Here is a 17,701-nt window from a genome sequence, read left to right as displayed (position 1 = left end):
CTTCCACCATCTGTGCATCCCTTCCTCCTCTACACACCGCGCGCGCTTCACTCCTCCACCATCTGTGCACCCTTCCTCCTTTACACACCGCGTGCGCTTCTCCTCTTCACGAACATTCGCTAGCTGTATAATGTAGCGCGCATGCGCCGTCACGCTTCGAGAACATCGGCAGCTGACGCGCGCGCATGCGCCGTCGCGCTTCGAGAACATCGGCAGCTGACGCGCGCGCATGCGCCGTTGCGCTTCTCTCCCTTCTCGAACATTCGACAGCTGACAGTGCATGCGCCGTCGCGCTGTATATATACTCAAGGTCGGCGCTCGCTCGCTCAGTTGCCGCTCGTCGGTTGGTTTGTACGGCGTGTCGACGTCCAAGGTCGCGGTGAAATGAATTCCAACGAATCCACAAACACAATGATCGACGTCCCTTCGACCAGCGCCGCGCTTTCGCATACGTGTGTACGTGTTCACTCATTTAACACCCCCTCCTACAACCACGTTAACCGATTTAGCCATCGACCCAAGTAAGTCGCAATTTAACACCCCATTTCACAACCACGTTAACCAATTTAGCCATCGACCCAAGTAAGTCGCACTTTAACACCCCGTTAACCAATTATATGCTCCTTATCCTCCTCAGTGTTCCCCCGAGGGAAGCTGCGGGCAACTTTTTTTAGCTGTGTGATGCAACGAGTTTTCTGTGATGCTGTGTGTGCCGCTGTGCAAGTCGAACGGGAGAAGAGACGCTAGCTTGCAGCACCACGAATTCCCCTGAAATCTGCATCATCGGGAAGCCTGGTTGAAGAATAAATCTGGTCAAGGACAGTCAGGGAGCAGAGAACGTCATTGATCCCGTCCACAAAATAGACACCGGTACGTAAAGCATTGGGGATTTATGAGCGTTTTTCTTGTTTATCGTGTGGTTTATTTCTACACGGCGACTGCTTTGTCTGCCTGTGTGTGGGCAGCTAGAGACATGTGTTCTGTGCTAGAGTGTTGTGTTTATTGTGCGCGTAGTTTTAGCAGATAGTGTTTTCTAGCGGTGTGATGGCACGAAGGTATTGTGTGCCAATGTGCAAGTCGAACGCGGGAAGAGACGTTACCTTGTAGTACCATAAATTTCAATGTGATCGAAAGCGTCGGGATGATTGGCTGAAGAATATTTCTCGGCAAGGGCCTTCAAGGGGAGGAAGCAACTGAAATCCGAGTGAGTGGTCGGTCAAGCGCTTTTTATAATTTGCTGACAATGACTATAAAAGAGCTTTAGAATTAGGCTTTTGCATCACCCGGCGGTCCCTACTGTGTTTCGTGGTTATCCGCACTACCCGCAGAAGAACAACACCCAGCCCAGGAAACGCCCACAAACGGATCCATCTGATGACGTCATATATAACGCAATTTACGTGCAACTGATTTGTCAACTGATTGTATTAAGTTGCCTACATAATAGGCCGTAGTTACCATAATGCTTGTAACAAAGACACCGAGGAGAATCTAATTTCACAATAATGAACGTCGGAGCTTTTGGCCACTATCCTCAGTGCTTGCCTAACTGAGCGCTTTCTTTTGAAGGAAGAAATAAAGCTATTAACAATTATTTTCGCAATAAAACAATTATTATTCACAGGTCAAGTAAAGCAAACGGGGAGCAATTTTTGAGGCCTATATTCCACGAACTATTGGCCTTTCTAGGGCTAATTGTTCCCATATACGGTGCAATAGATACTCCTATAACGATTCAAGATCGAACCTGTAATGTTCAGCTACGAAATGCGTTATTTACGGCCTACTGTCCCGCATAGAAATTCACGTGAAAGTTTTTTTCTAAGAGGAGTGGTGGTGCTAGAACGTGCAAGAGGTGAACTAGGCCCATTCAGCCGCTTCGGTGGCACGTAGCAGACCACACTTTGTTTTTTATCCAGCGGCCGTGCTAAAAGCCACCCAGCCTCCGCCAGGAAGCACTGCGCCACGCGCGTTTCACCGCCTTGCGGATGCTACTTTGACTAGCCTGTGTAACCCTGTCCCTCCGCACTGGGGTGGTGCCAAGTAGGCCACATGCAACTCTCTCCCTATAGCCTGTCACCACTCGCCGCGTGTCCTCCCACACTTCACCCTCTCTACCACTCGCAGCGCTCGAGCCCACTCCTCACGTCAGCATCATCTCCCCACCCACGCCCACCCCTCTCCACATGTCGGCGAGAACAAACCATGGGTAGGCACGCTCGCGCGCCGTCGTCAAGCGGTGCAATATGGACAGGGCACCACTGCTTGCCGCGCGATCATGCCGACAGGCGGGACGCCGATGGGGCTTGCTCACTTTTTCTGGCCGTCACGGGCGTTGCGGTTTACGAAGCCTATTGAGTTAGTGAGTGGCCATGTCGTACCTGGAACACAGACGTGACGCGAGCCACAGAAGCCGAACGCAAGCATCGGCAGTGGAAGACCAACGACACCGACGAGGTGCGAGTCATCAACGTCGGTCGTGTTCGAGAATAGAGACCGTGCGTGAGTAACACCTACGAGACACAAGCCGATAAAACCAAGGTCAAGCGTCTGCAACGTGGTTTCCCTCCCGTGTCTTTGCGTTGCAAACAAACGTTAACTACAGTAAATGCTACCAGGAGTTTCGCTTCAAACTGTTCTTGCAGCACCTGCATCGACGCCCGTTTAAACCGGGTCAACGCCCTGCGCACCGCTGCTGTTTTGCATTCCATCAGGGTTCCCTTCGTTGAGATGGTCCATCGTTTTTTTAGCAAAAGCCGGTCGCTCGAGCCCCCCGCTCCCGCCTCCTGACTGCGCTCCCTCAGCATGTTCACGCGTTCTGTACGCGCCTGTGTTTGGTCGCCCTGCATGTGAAGCCTTACCTGTGACTTGCTTTGAAGGTTTAAAAATATTTTAAAACTGTTTTCACGGTGTTTATTGCACAATAACTCATAGAGAATAAGCTACAACTTTGTGGGACCAAGTAACAAATTCGTCAAAGACAACAGAGATTTCGAGATTTTGGGGCCCAAGACACTGGGCTCCCAAGTGGTGTTGCGTAGGCTGCTTTTGCGTTCGGAAGATCAGCAGTTTGAGAGGTAGGTCAAATGCAAGCTGCATTGGGTGAAGCGCACGAGGTGCCTACTGTGCCCAAATGAAAAATTAGGTGAAACGTTGGCCCCAAGGCACCATGGTTCGCGCGGCATCTGCTTCGTCTGGCTGGCCACCCAAGACGCCTAGATGCCCACGCTAACTTTCAATTTTAGGTCTTGGGTCAGCACGAACGCAAGAGCTCAAGATTGGCTTGGTTTCTACGCCTGCGCCTTAGTGCGTCGCTAGCTTCTTGGGTTTGCAAGCTTCTTGGGGCCCTGATTCCCAAAATCTATTGCGTAGAGTAAGTGCCTGTCGATGTTAAACGGCCGCAATTTTATGACATTAAAAAGGAGGTGACGGCGCGAATTCTGTATGTATTGTCACGGGGTCGTGACGTGAATGAGGGGAAAAATCTGCAGGTCGAATAATAAACTGCTTACTTGGGCCGCACTTGTAGCTACGTAAAAAGGAAGTTAGATTACAGCGAGACACTGACACTGGTAGCGGCGAGCAGAGCGTTGGCAGTCGATCGACTGACTAGCGGTGAAGCGTGTTGGAATTTATACCCTTGCCATCGAATATTCTGGTCTTATCGCTAGCGGCGATGTAGGTTTTCGAATAATCTGTATTGTTTACGAAGTGGGCGTGATCCTCACAGAACAATCCACTAGAGCCTCTGATGATTGATATGTGGGGTTTAACGTCTCAAAACCACCATATGGTTATGAGAGAGGCCGTAGTGGAGGGCTCTGGAGATTTTGACCGCCTGGGGTTCTTTAACGTGCAGCCAAATCTGAGCACACGGGCCTACAACATTTTGGCCTCCATCGGAAATGCAGCCGCCGCAGCCGGGATTCGAACCCGTGACCTGCGGGTCAGCAGCCGAGTACCTTAGCCACTAGACAACCGCGTCGGGGCTCCACTAAAGCCTCGAAGCTTCTTGAACGTCGTAGGCGCAGTTCGAGTCGAACGTAGTGTAACAGGCTGATTACAATACTTGAAGAAAAGAACGTGGCATTGCCCCCCTCTGAAAAAGGCATTGTCCCGATGTTTTAACAAAGGATCAATGAACAATTATTAAGACAATTTACGCACATAAGAGAAATAAACTACAGCCCTCAGGCTCGCGCATGAATTGGTTGGAGGCGCACGCCATGGAGAACTTCAGGTCGATCACGGCGCCATTGAGAGTTGGTAATGCCGTGAAGAACAACCTCGTAGTCGAGTGGGCCGAGATGTCAAACTACTCTGTACCGTCCGAATTACCGTCACAGAAGTTTTTCAATTAGTCCACGATGGCGTATCGGCGTCCTTACCCAGACATGGTGAAAAGGCTGGTACTGCACGAAGCTTCGTCGAAGATTGTAGTGGTGGCTGTCGGCTGCCGGCTGATTCTTGATGCGCAGGTGGGCGAGTTGATGAACGTTTTACGCACGCTGAAGGTAGACAGTAACGTCGAGGTTTTCTTCATCAGCGACGTTGGGCAGCATGGCGTGGGGCATCATTGTCGGGTTCCTTCCGTAGACCAACTTGTATGGCGACATCTGTGACGTCTCTCGCACTGCGGTGTTGTATCCGAAGGTCACGTATGGAAGCATGGCGTCCGACATTTTGTGTTCGACGTCGATGTACATGGCCAGCATGTCGGTGACAGCCTTGTTAAGCCGTTCAGTGAGGCCATTGGTCTTCGGTTGGTAGGCGGTGGTGCGGCGATGATTTGTCTGGCTGTACCTCAAGATCACCAGCGTTAGGTTCACTGTATTCATGGCACTGCGGCCCAACGCTCGCTAAACCTTTCTAAAACCAAGAAGGTTACACCCAGCGAGTATGACGTAGACACCCTTTCTTGTTAGATAGTGCTCAATGTACATACCAAAGGCTGCTAATGGATATCGCAGCGTGCGCGTTAACTAAAAGCCGTATGCTCCTCTCTCTCATTTCCCATTAGCAGCCATTGACATCTACATTGAGCACTATGTTTTATTGTTCAACAACGGACAGAAGAAATCTCTCACTGGCACCACATTGGAGGTCAAAATGTTATACTTGTTACATACTACAACGGCTACGAGTGGCGAATGGGTGGCGCTATATAGAGCTTCACCCCTAAAAACTTGGCTACCTCAGATGCACTGCCCGTCGGCAGAAACCCTGTCTTGGTATAGCCTGTGAGGTAGTCGGTAGCGACGATGATCCATTTGTTTCCTGAAGTCGAGGCAGGAAATGACCTTAGTAGGTCCATGCCGATTTGCTGGAATGGTTGGCCTGGTGGCTCGATGGGCTGTAGAAGTACAGCTGGCCTAGTCGGTGTTGTCTTCCATAGCTAACAATCTCGGCAAGTGTTCACGTAACGAGCAAAGTCTGCAGCAAGGCGAGGCCAGTAATAATTTTCCTGTATTCTGGTGAGCGTACGATAAACGGCGAGATGTCCGGCAGTGAGGCTGTCGTGCGGGGCCTTTAGTACTTGTGGTCCCAATGCGAAAGGCATGACGAGAAGGCACTTGGCTCGACGTGCCGAGAAGTTATCAGTGGTAATATGCGCATTTACTGCGGATGTCGTGTCTTCTCAGAGCTCTTGGCAAAACGCCACAGCGCTTTGGCGTGCGTTTGTAGCGTTTAGATTTCGACTGCTTGGATGCCAAGTTGGTCGTGCGGCTTTGAATATATTAGGAGGTCAGTGTGAAGAGCATACACTTACGTCTGCCCTGTTGAGTTGTTGGCGCGATTGCAATGCCTGAAGTCCAGTGTCATAAGATTTTAACTTTATTAACTTTTGCCGCGGTTTTCATCGAACATTAACAATGTCTTTTCGTAAGTGGCCACCTTGGATTTTTTCACAGCTTCTTCAAAGCACGATTATGCGCGCACAAAAAAGTATTTTATGCCTACTTGCACTGCATGATTCTTGCAGCGCATGTTTCATTTCGAATGTTATCCACGCCTCATCACGCAGCATGTCCACCGATTCGAATGTCGCTTTCGTTTTTTTTTTTGCAGTTCCCCTGGTCTTCATCATATAATACAGTATTTCAAATTCCTTCTAAAAGAATTCTCTATCGCTCTAGAATCGAGCGTGTTTTTGGTTACACCGAGATTTGCCGCTGATAACTGTGTCTAATTCAGCGAAACCACCAAAAAAATGTTATCGCCCCCTTGTTTTTTTTTCAACTTTTTTATAGCGGTAGATGTATATTGATTGCTGCTCAGGCACATGCAACGATATATTATTTCACGTGCCAAAACCATGATATCATTAAAAGGCACACCACAGTGTGAGATTCCAGAATAATTTCGGCCACCTGAGGTGCTTTACCGTGCACCTATATCTATTGTAAATGTAAGGTGCGATGAAGTCAGCGGACAAAAGGTGTGCACACACTGAATGGCACTTCTGTTATCAATAAGGGTCAACCCGCCTTACGCTTGGAGTATGCAAAACTAACACGCTTTTTTTGTCATTCTTACACCCAAATTTAAGCACAGTGTTACTACATTTCGATCCCATGAAAATGCTGCTGGTGCATGCAGGCATACAGCTCATGACTTCGGTCCTAGCATCGCAGCACTTATCTGCTAACTTATCACTGGGTGTTGCTTGCGAGAGTTGTACGTATAATCGCTCAGCCTGAACACGCTGCATAAATCTGTTCGTACTGAACGGCGATGACAAGTCTACAGCTATCAGCCGAATAAAACACTTGCAGGGCTCATGGTATGGTGCTTTAACTGTGGTGTATTAGGCTAGCAAGCTCCGCCTCTATTGCAATACGAATGGTTGTCTCGGAAAGCCAATGCACAATCTCGAAGTGTACAGTTCATAAATTCACTTCTTTTTTATATGAGTCCGTCCATCACGTTTCTCCGTAAGCTGTGCTCAACAGAACAAAAAATTTGAACTGACAAGAATACTGAAGTACCCAGGGACTGTCATTACCCCCTTGACAACATGAATCCTCTCATTGCTTCCCTTTGAAACGGTAGAACTTCACGGGCAGTTTTCCGCTCTTCGACATTCTTCAACTTTTTTAGCAGCTCACAATGCAGCAGCGCGTGCCCGCTTTCCACGATGACGAAGAAGAAGCGCCCATAGCGTGCAAAATGCGAGATAAAAGCCCCAAATAACACGCTTTCCGTGCGCGCAATGCAAAAATTGGCAGAAGCTATGTACAGTGGGAATCAATGATATGCGAAGCATGAATAAAAAATGTTGATATGTCACTTTAAAACGAGCACAACGTTACTAGGTGTAGGTAAATGAGACTGCACATGACTTCCGTGTCATGATTATTATGTTTGGATGTGTCGTTTACCTTCGTCGTCTATTCACGTCACTTGATACCAAATTCAGTATATGTGAAGCTAGTGATATTGCCGCGAGCACGCTATGAGCGTGGCATGTTGTCATGTTATTACATGACACGCATGTCAGGATTATCATGTTTGCACCAGTCATATATTTTGTCATTCATTGGCATCACGAAACACCAAATTTGGTATATGTGGACACGAACGCACCATGAATGGCCCAATATACTCTAATGTAGCGTTGACGCGCACACACGCTGGGCACAGCGACGCAACGTTAGCAAAACGCGAGCACTCTAAGTCTGATGGCAGGCGCGACCAGCGTACATCGGCGCGGCCCGAAGGCAACCGGCGTGAAATGCGGCATGCTGCATTTCGCGCCGATGCATTATCCAGAAAACATTGCGTCTCCCTCTTTTCATGATGGAGGGACGCCGGGCGCGCTGAAACGTACATGCGTCAAAGCAACGCAGCGCGGCGCGAGCCTGCGAGTATATGGCAGGACCGGCGCCTGGCGTCGTAACGCCGGCGTGACACGACGAAATGAACGCCGGCGAGCACGCACACAGCGTCACGTCGAAATGTATTGGCACCTTGACTGTGGCATGTAGTTTTGTTCTCACATGAGACGCATCTCAAGATTGTCATGTTTGCACCAGTTACGTACCTTTGTCATCCATTGGCGTCACGTAATACCGAATTTGGCATATGTGAATAGCGAAACGGCCTCGAGCGCATCATGATTGTGGCATGTAGTCATGTTGTTACATGAGACGTGTGCCGTGATTATCATGTTTGGATGTGTCATTTACCTACGTTGTCCATTCACGTCCCGTAATACCAAATTTGGTATAAGCGAAGCTAGCGAAATGGCCGCCAGCGCATCTTAAGCGTGGCATGTAGTCATATTGTTACACGACATACATCAAATGATTGTCATGTTTGCACCAGTCGCATGCCTTCGTCCTTCAGTCACGTACTGTAATACCAAATTTGGTATATGTGACGCTAGCGAAACGGCTGCGAGCACATCATGTGTGGCATGTATTTATGTTGTCACACGGCACGCATGTCATAATTTTCATGTTAGGGTCTGTCGCTTGTGTTAGCCATGCAATCATGCCATACCACACCAGTTTTGCAACATTTATGTGAACGAAACCACCGCAAGAGCTGCAGGACCATGAAGTGTAAAATATGACAACCACGTCATACATGTCATAATTTTCATGTTATGAGTAGTCAAATATATTCTTCTAAAGTCATGTTATATCATACCAAGTTTGCTATGGATACCATTATCGAAACGGCCAGGGAGAGAGAGAGAGAGATAAAGATGCAAGGAAAAAAGGCAGGGAGGTTAACCAGACGCACATCCGGTTTGCTACCCTGAACTGGGGAGAGATAAATGGGAAAAAAGAGGTTGTAGATAGATGAGAAGGTACACACAATGACGACCACACTCGGGGAGCACACACAGTCTACAGGCGGTCGCTCAGGTTTGTTGACTTTAGGTAAATTAGCAGTGCTTTAGTTGCGTTCTGCGCAACTGAGGCAGATGCCCAAGGTCATAGACAGCTAAATGTCGTAGGCGGCTAAATAGTTAGATAGATAGATAGATAGATAGATAGATAGATAGATAGATAGATAGATAGATAGATAGATAGATAGATAGATAGATAGATAGATAGATAGATAGATAGATAGATAGATAGATAGATAGATAGATAGATAGATAGATAGATAGATACACTCAAAGTCACCAAAGTTCGTTGAGAAATGCTTCGCCTTTAAAACACAGCTAACGCGGCCCGCCCGAGTGATGTGAGCTTTGCCCTCTCGCTGCTAGGGCGGCGAACAGCGCTGCAGACACATGAGCCTTTCGTCCCTATTCTGATTTGAGCTTTCACAAACGAAGCTCCTTAGGCCCACAACCCGCCGTCCCCGTCACCGTCACCGCCGTGAAACCTCCCTGACACGGTGCAGGCTGCGGTGTCTCCCCGTCACGAAGGAGGATAAATTATCTTTGTTGGCGCTGAAACACTGATAGCTTTGCGCGATGTAGAAAACATCAGGATACGAACACATACAAAGTAGGAGTCAGATTAGTCTCCTTTACACTTTTTCTTCTTTTTTACCGCTCCTCCTATCAAACCTGCGATCGCGCGAAATGATCGCTTCACCCTGTCGTCCACACAGTGGTTGGCCTGTCGCCTGGGCTGGCTTGCACTGCACTGCGCGCACCGCACACATACTCGGTAAATATTTCCTGCCACCGAGTGCCGGAAATGTTTTCCCCACCCGCTTCCCACTTTACCAGCCTTCATAAAAGCCAGCGGCGAGACCAGGCGCTTAGTCATTTGCGTATCATTTTTACGGAGCTTCGCTCATCGGTTGTACATTCGTACACATAAGTGCTAGTTGTAATGATGGTAGTAGAGTAAGTACTGTCATGGGAACATAAAGAAATAAATTGCTACCTCATTAAAGTTAGTCTATTTATAGAATGAGTCTAGTAATCAACTTCAAAAAAGCAGCTCCAGTGTGCTCCTGAAAGGAGAAAGTTACAGCATATCCACGCACTGAACGATGATGAGAGGGGCAAAGCGTCCATCACTTCGTCCATGCTTCCGTTAGTCCATGCATTCTTGCTTTCTTCCGGCTGTTCATGCGTCCATCCGTCCGTCCTTCTATCTGTGCGTCAGTTCAGTCATCTGTGTGGGCATGCATTCGTCCATTTGTGCTTCTGCTGTCCGTCCGTTCACGCTTCCGTTCATCCGTACGTCGGCTTGCCGGTCCTTCCGTCCATCCGTCCATACATTTATTTAACACTCCAAGTACTGTCATCTCACATCCTTTTATCATATATTCATCATATATAAGCGCCGCTATCCAATCAATATTCGAAGTACTAAATATGATGTGGCTACCTACCACTACTACAGGTAGTGCGACGACTACTGCTACTACATACGATGAGGACCCACGACCTACGGCACAAGGAGCTTCGCCTCTAAGATATACGTGCGTCATAAAGTAAAAATAAAACTTTCTTTTGCTTGTTCGTCATAAAACTACACGGATGTCATCTATTTTATAACATCTGCATTGGTTTATTTCATGAACAACTGTCACCTAGCGGTGAATCCTGGATTCAGGTGGCTACGTTCATGGCCTCCGAGATATCGGGCGTGAGGCGGGTTTCTTTTCGGTCGTCCCATTCGCACGGATAGCGCGTGTTTCGATAGGTGGCCGTGGCCCACTCTTGTCTCCGCAGCGCGGTACTCCTTCTTTCGGTCAAAAAGGCTGCCGCGCTATTGACGAAGCTCCTACGTGGCGAGAAATGGTTTAGCGCTTCTATATAGCTTTGTTTTCGTTTGGAAATGTCGGGTCAAGGAGCACGAGAGGCAAAATCAAAGCTGGGGCGTTTTATTTTCAACTGGTGTTTTCATTGTGCTGTAGATTGGCGTCGCCCTTATTAGAGCAGTTAAAGTTGCGATGCCTCTGCAAGAGATACGCATGTGCTCGAAACTATACTTCGAAATTCGTGGTCTGTATAGAAGTTGTGGTTGCGGGGAGCACCGTTGAAAAAAAAATGCAGCCCGATCCACAAACGGTCGGACGACGGCAGTGTTCTACGTCCATGGATCACTTTTTACACTCAATTGAATGGATTATTCTTACTCTCATTGATCTAGCGCTGCTTTTCATTGTAACGCTGTTTTGAGAATTCTCGCAGGCGCCCTAATGTGATCACAGCTGCGCCACTATGTTGTTTTATTGCTTCTTAGAAGCGTTCTTCGCTTCTGAGGCTAACACGGCGGCCGTCCAGCCTTGCTCGCCACATCTGGCCTTCCATATATATGAGGCACGTTCAGTGGGACTTGTCAACGACAAGCAAAACGCTGCTCGGTGTGCGATGAATAAATAAACAAAATTACAGCATAAGTACGGAGTGAATGATTAGGGGGTTGAAGCGTTCGTCCATTTGTCCATCTGTCGGTGCATTCGTTCATCCATGCGTCAGTCGACTCCTATAATCTACAGCATGCGTACGACAAGCGGACGCTTCGCCCCACTCATAATGTCATTCACTCCATGGATATGCTGTCTACGCTGAATAGAAGCACGACCGACCAAGTGATGCTATAAAAAGTTTTGTTCCTGAAGGCAATAAACCACGTCACACTATGCGTCGCAGCTGTAATTACGTCAGCATGCCTGTAATAATTCTCTAAACAGCATCCGAACTAAATCAAGGGTAGTTCCACAGAAGGAACAAGAAAGTGACCCATTTATTTGCGTGTAACCCGTGAGCGCAGAATGCGGCATTCTGACTTCGCTTGTGGATGCGGCTGTCTGTCTACTAATTGTGGAGTGTTTTGTATTCGCACCTACTCGCAAATTAGGCATCGTCGGAGCCATTGACGCCGCCACCGCGCATGCTGGCGTCTCGTGCCCAAGCTTTTTTTCTATTTATTGTGCCGAAGGGCACGCATCAGTATGACATATTTCTGAAAGTTAACTGAAGAAACAAGACCTGGCGTCACCTTCTGTAACAGGAAAAAAATGCATTGACATAGCGTCAATTGTATAAACCGTAACCAGTCGGCAACCTAATTATTAAATTGCGACAATTGAACCAAACATTCATTTTGACTTGCGCTCCAAAACTTTCTCTCCGCTATGCAGAATGCAAGTGACACATGCACGCAACGTAACCACGGGAACACCGCGTCATGAGCGCAGTTACGAAGAACTAACACTTAATGGAGAGGAGCGGTGGCTGAGCTGTCCAAACATGGGCGCTCAGCATCAGTAACTGCCTTGCCCTCTCCTAGCGTGAAAGTCTGGCGCGAGAGCCGCGCTCTCAAAGCGTTCAACGCTTCGCACTCGCCCGCGAGGCTTCCTTAGTTTCTCTTTCGAAAAACCTCCCGTGGGGCCGCAGGAGCACGAGACCAGGAGGAGGTCTAGACAACGTATAGACTGAACGTCACCGGCTCTGCAACGATCACGGACAGGTTACAGGTGCGCTTTGGTCACTTCTGGTCGCACATTCGCACTGTGGTGCCTACGGTGTTCAGTGGATATGTTGGCGAAAGTAAGAACTAACATCTAGATGTTTTGCTTATTGGAGAAGAACACCGCACGCGTTTATAGTTTTGTGTACCTGGTAGGAAACACTGTGCGTTACATAGCAGTGAGACTCCACAATTTTAAGGGCTAAGCTTCTTACCGCAGCACCCGTTCATCCCTCGTAATCGTAGTGGTAGTGTGTAACAAGTGTTACATTTTGACCTGAGAGGTGGTGCCGGTGGGAGATTTCTCATGTGCTTTGTTGAACAATAAAAAAATTGGCAGCACATCCACGGAGTGAATGATGGAGAGTGGGGCGAAGCATTCGTCCGTCCATTCGTTCTTGCTTCCTTCTGTCTGTGCGACCGTCCATGCGTCCATTCATGCATCTGTCTGTGTGTCCGTTCGTCCATCTATTCAACACTCCAAGTACCACTATCTCGCATCTTTTCATCATATATTCCCCATATAGAAACACCGCCAAACAGCAGACATTCCAAGGACTGAACGAGAGGTGGCACACGCACACTTTCTTACGGCTTGCGCTTCGGGTCCACTTCCCACCTTTAACCACCTCGACTTCATGGTATATACTAGTTAACTCTATTCATAGCACTGCGGCCCAACGCTCGCTAAACCTTTCTAAAATCAAGGAGGTTACACCCAGCGAGTATAACGTAGCAACCTTTTCCTGTCCGATAGTGCTCCATGTACATGCCAGTGGCTGCTAATGTGAAATGAGCGACAGGAGGATTCAGCTTTTATTTCTTACGGCTTGCGCTTCGTATCTGCTTCCCTCCTTTAACCACTTCGAATTCATTCATGGTATATACTAGTTCATTGTATTCATGGCCCTGCGGCTCAACGCTCGCTAAACATTTCTAAAACTAAGGATGTTACACCCAGCGAGTATAATCTCGCAACCCTTTCTTGTCCGATAGTGCTCAATGTACATGCCAATGGCTGCTAATGGGGATCGCAGCATACGCGTTGACTAAAAGCCGAATGCTCCTGTCTTTCATTCCCCATTAGCAGCCATTGGCATGTACATTGAGCACTATTGTTATTGTTAAACAGTGCACAGAAGAAATCTCTCACCGGCACCACCTTGGAGGTCAAATGTTATACCCATTTCGGGTATGTGCCACTGGTGGTTACGTACTACGAGGGACGCACAAGCCGCGCCATAAGGAGCTTCGCCCCTAAAAGTTCGCGGCGTGCGCGTTAACTAAAAGCCGAATGCTCCTGTCTCTTATTCCCCATTAGCAGCCATTGGCATGTACATTGAGCCCTATATGACAAGATAGGGGTTATAGGTTATAGGTTTTTTTTTTCAGGCAAACATTTCCAACAGGCACACACGCCTACACCAAAAGATGATGTCATTACTGACCCCATTTAAACTAACACGTCAAGGATGACAAGGTGACTTCTAAAAAATAGGTCCTCCTATCGCAACATCGGCCAGCCTGTCTATGGCACTTCCACTGTTCACCCTGATTACCCCACTAGATGTTTCCATCTGTCGACTCACATCTTCATTTTGGATAACATTAAGACGAGCTGACATTGATGAATACGCACGAAAGTTTAGTGATGTATCATGTATCAGATTAAGCAACTCTGTTAAAAAATTATTGATAGCTTGCTTCCAGGCTTTTTATACTGCAGCTTGAAACTTCGTAATGTTTTCTATGCACATGAACCAGATTGACAACGTAATGCATAACATGCTTAAGAATACTGCGAGGAACATGATAACGACAAAACGACCAGCCACCCAAATTTTTCGCTGTACATTAATAAAATGTTCATGTACACCCAAACGAGGTGCTTATGATACAAGCCGAAAAAACCTACAAGTAGTGCTTTGGAGCCTTCAGGAAGTAGACGTGTTGCATTTTTTCTGTGGAGGGCTTTACACCCATAAGTGAGGAACGAAACTCCTGTGTAATGAAGAATGTTGTCAGCTATCAGTTATAGAAAAACCTAATGCAGCTAATCTTCCCCGACACATCTGTACAATTGGAGAGGTGACGTAGCTTCTGTGATTGTGGCAGTAACTCCAACAGGACCAGTGCGAAAATTGGCGCTACTTGGCTAGACAAATGTCCAAACACGCCTGCCCGACTCCCTCTAGCCATGCTGGCTGAATCTGACACATGATTTCTTAACTGCTGGCTGGACAAAAACGAAACCGCTAAAGCACTCACAATACACAGCGTGAAGTTCCTCTGGAGTGGTCAACTTCGTCTTCTGGGATGAAAGAGCAGCCCAGTGTACTGATAAGGCACTCCTTGCAATGGTTTTCAATGCCACACAGTGACCTTGCTGTTCCTGTCGAAGAGAGCTTCGGGAGCTTGGAGGGTGCTTGCTCTTTTCTGGGGGCTGCTGCCGCTCCTCGTTTTCTGCTCAAGGTCAACTTGCACAAAGTTGTAGACGAGGCTTTAAGAGTTGTATATAATGATATACATATTTTCGCTGAACACACATTTCCTCGTGGCACACTGAGAAATTTCTTATAAAAATTAAGGCCTCGCTAATGCAAACATTTACAATCGATCCGAAGGTGCACTCGACTCTAAAGGAGCAAGTTTGCTATGTAGTGTATATAAAGAAATGTCATTCAGCACAACCACAACTACAGTTGCACACGAAAACGACATTTTACACGATCCTGTTTATTTACATGATCCTTTTTATTTTATTTACACGGTCCATTTTACACGGTCCTGTTTTACACGACCTGGTCTGCATGAACTCTTGAACCGGGCACCATATAGGTTGAAAGACACACACAGAGTTTGAGACAAACCTAGTTTCCCGTGGAGCATCCTCTTGCACTATAACAACACATCTCAATCTAGTTAGTTGGTCAGAACGAGGTGAAAACAGCTCGCACTTGAAAAGCACGGGCAGAAGGAATGACGCCTGCACCCTGTGCTCCCTGTACATTTTCGTAGAGGGTGCAGTTTTCACCTTATCCTTATGCAACTTTGCATTTATAACATTGTTCGCTGCATAATCTTTGTGGCATTAAAGTGTGTGATACCGTCATGTGTATCCCATGTAATTTATAAACATAAAATACAAGATAGCTTAATTAAAAAATAACAAAGTGCATCCAGTGCCATGTCCTGTAGCCATTCTTTAGGCAAGTGGCAGAATGATTTATTCTTCAAAACATATCTTACTTGTAACCACTACAAAGAGCTAACTCGTACACTGGCACATTATGTTTGCCTCTTCAGATTATAAGGTACCTTTTTTACACCAGAAAACTCTTCAAGAAGAATAGAAGTGTTGTAATTGTGAAGAAAGGAAAGTAGAAGGAAAAAAAGATAACCTGCCCCGTACAGGGACCGAGCCTGCGAACTTCGAATAACATGTCCGATGCTCTATCAACTGAGCTACCATGGCGGCTATCCCTCTTCCATTTTGTATGGTATATATGTGCATTTATACATGGAACAGTCAGTCAGCGCTGCCTGTTACCATTATGGCGAGTGAGGGACACCTTTTTTTTGCCTACTGGAAATTACATTAGGATTGCAATTACGTTACGATTACTTCCAATATCCCTATACTTCTTTGGCAGCATTATGCATGTCAGTTCTCAGAAAATCTGCTAGTCACAGGAGGTGGCAATGGTTCGCCCTCTCACCTAAATGCATGTACTTGAACACATGCACAACTAATCAAAAAAAAAAAACAAGTCACACACCGCTAAGATTACTGAGATTCACTGTTTCAGATTCATGAGTAAAGGAAAGAACTATAAATTTAAGGGTTTGTTGTCTTTTTTGAACACATTATAATGAGAACTAGCAGAAAATGATGCCAAACAAACTATAGGGGATGTTATCAAAAGTAACTTTAACAAAATTGTGAAAAGAAAAGTGAACAAAAACGTAACTTGGCAACGTTTTTTGACAATTGAATTGACATTACTTTTTATAACCCCTATATTTCACTGGGTAATGTCGGGTAATTCTCATTATTAGAGTGGTGAGTAGGCTGACAAAGAAAGTATACGGCATTGATACTTCTTTTGAACACCTAATAGTTTGAGGACCTTAAAAGAGCGGAAGCTACTTTGAGTATACCAGAATATTTAGTTGGAGCGAAAAAAAACGTACACACATTTTTACCAGGCTTTTTAACACATTTTGAGACATAAAAGTGTATGCTGCCAGTAATGTTAAGTACCATTACTTTTGTCACACTATGCACTGTAGCAGGTGTAGTTAGAGTGGTGATAATGAAGGATTAATCAAGCACGCCACCAACTGCATTCACATCAATGGTCGCGTATTTTAAAAATAAACCTGCTGTATAGTAAAAAAAATTTTAGAGCAGTTATGATTTTATCCAAATCAAGTTAAACCGACTGGGTAAGCAAACAATTTGCATAAAATCAAAAGGCATAAAGTGATTCATGTATTAAAACTATGTGAACAACTTCAGCAACGTAGGGCAAAGTGACAACAGTTCTATTAAAAACCCCTCTCATTATAACATGCATGAAAAGCACCACACCAGAATATTTTATAGTGCATGTAATATCGAGACTACTAGACTGCCTATTGACCCTTTAGAAGAAGGGTATCTCCTTCACATTCAAGGGGCAATCACTTAGCCTTTACCTGAGCTTTTCTGTGAATATTTCCTGAATTTCAGATATCATTAGGATTGATTTAGAGTGAACAGATTTTGCTTACGCATTGAACCCTAGTTCTGTATGTAACTGCAATTATGGGTGCCAAACCACCTCCAATTAAGTTTTAACATTTAACTCATTTTTTAACTGCAGCAGGACAACTAGCATTGGGTGCCCAAAAAGTAGCTAGAAACAATACCTTTACCTTTTTGAGCCTTTTGGAAGTGTTCAGCTTCTCAGTGCTCACCTTACAACATTTTTTATAAATACGTGTTTGTGTGCCCACTGCTCTTGCTCCTTGTACAGTGAGGAGGAGCACATGGCAAGAAGAGACAAGAAAGAAGCATAGCGAAAAAAAGTGAAATAAGCGAGGACCTCTTTTATATCGTACAATGTGTGTAACATTACTATTGCGACAACATATAGACAAATTATCACGGCTATGCATCCATTGTAGAGTCATAGACAGTTGCAACACCACGACTAAATTTCAACCTTGTGTTGGTTTAGGATCCCTTTATAGTGGCAAGCTAATGATATCTGCACTTGTTTGGCACACATTAAGATGCAGTGAAATGTGATATGGTA

Source organism: Rhipicephalus microplus, chromosome 1 (assembly GCF_043290135.1).
Source record: "Rhipicephalus microplus isolate Deutch F79 chromosome 1, USDA_Rmic, whole genome shotgun sequence".
Classification (NCBI taxonomy): Eukaryota; Metazoa; Arthropoda; class Arachnida; order Ixodida; family Ixodidae; genus Rhipicephalus; species Rhipicephalus microplus.
The sequence above is the reverse complement of the archived record's forward strand: the minus strand, read 5'-3'. Positions refer to the sequence as shown.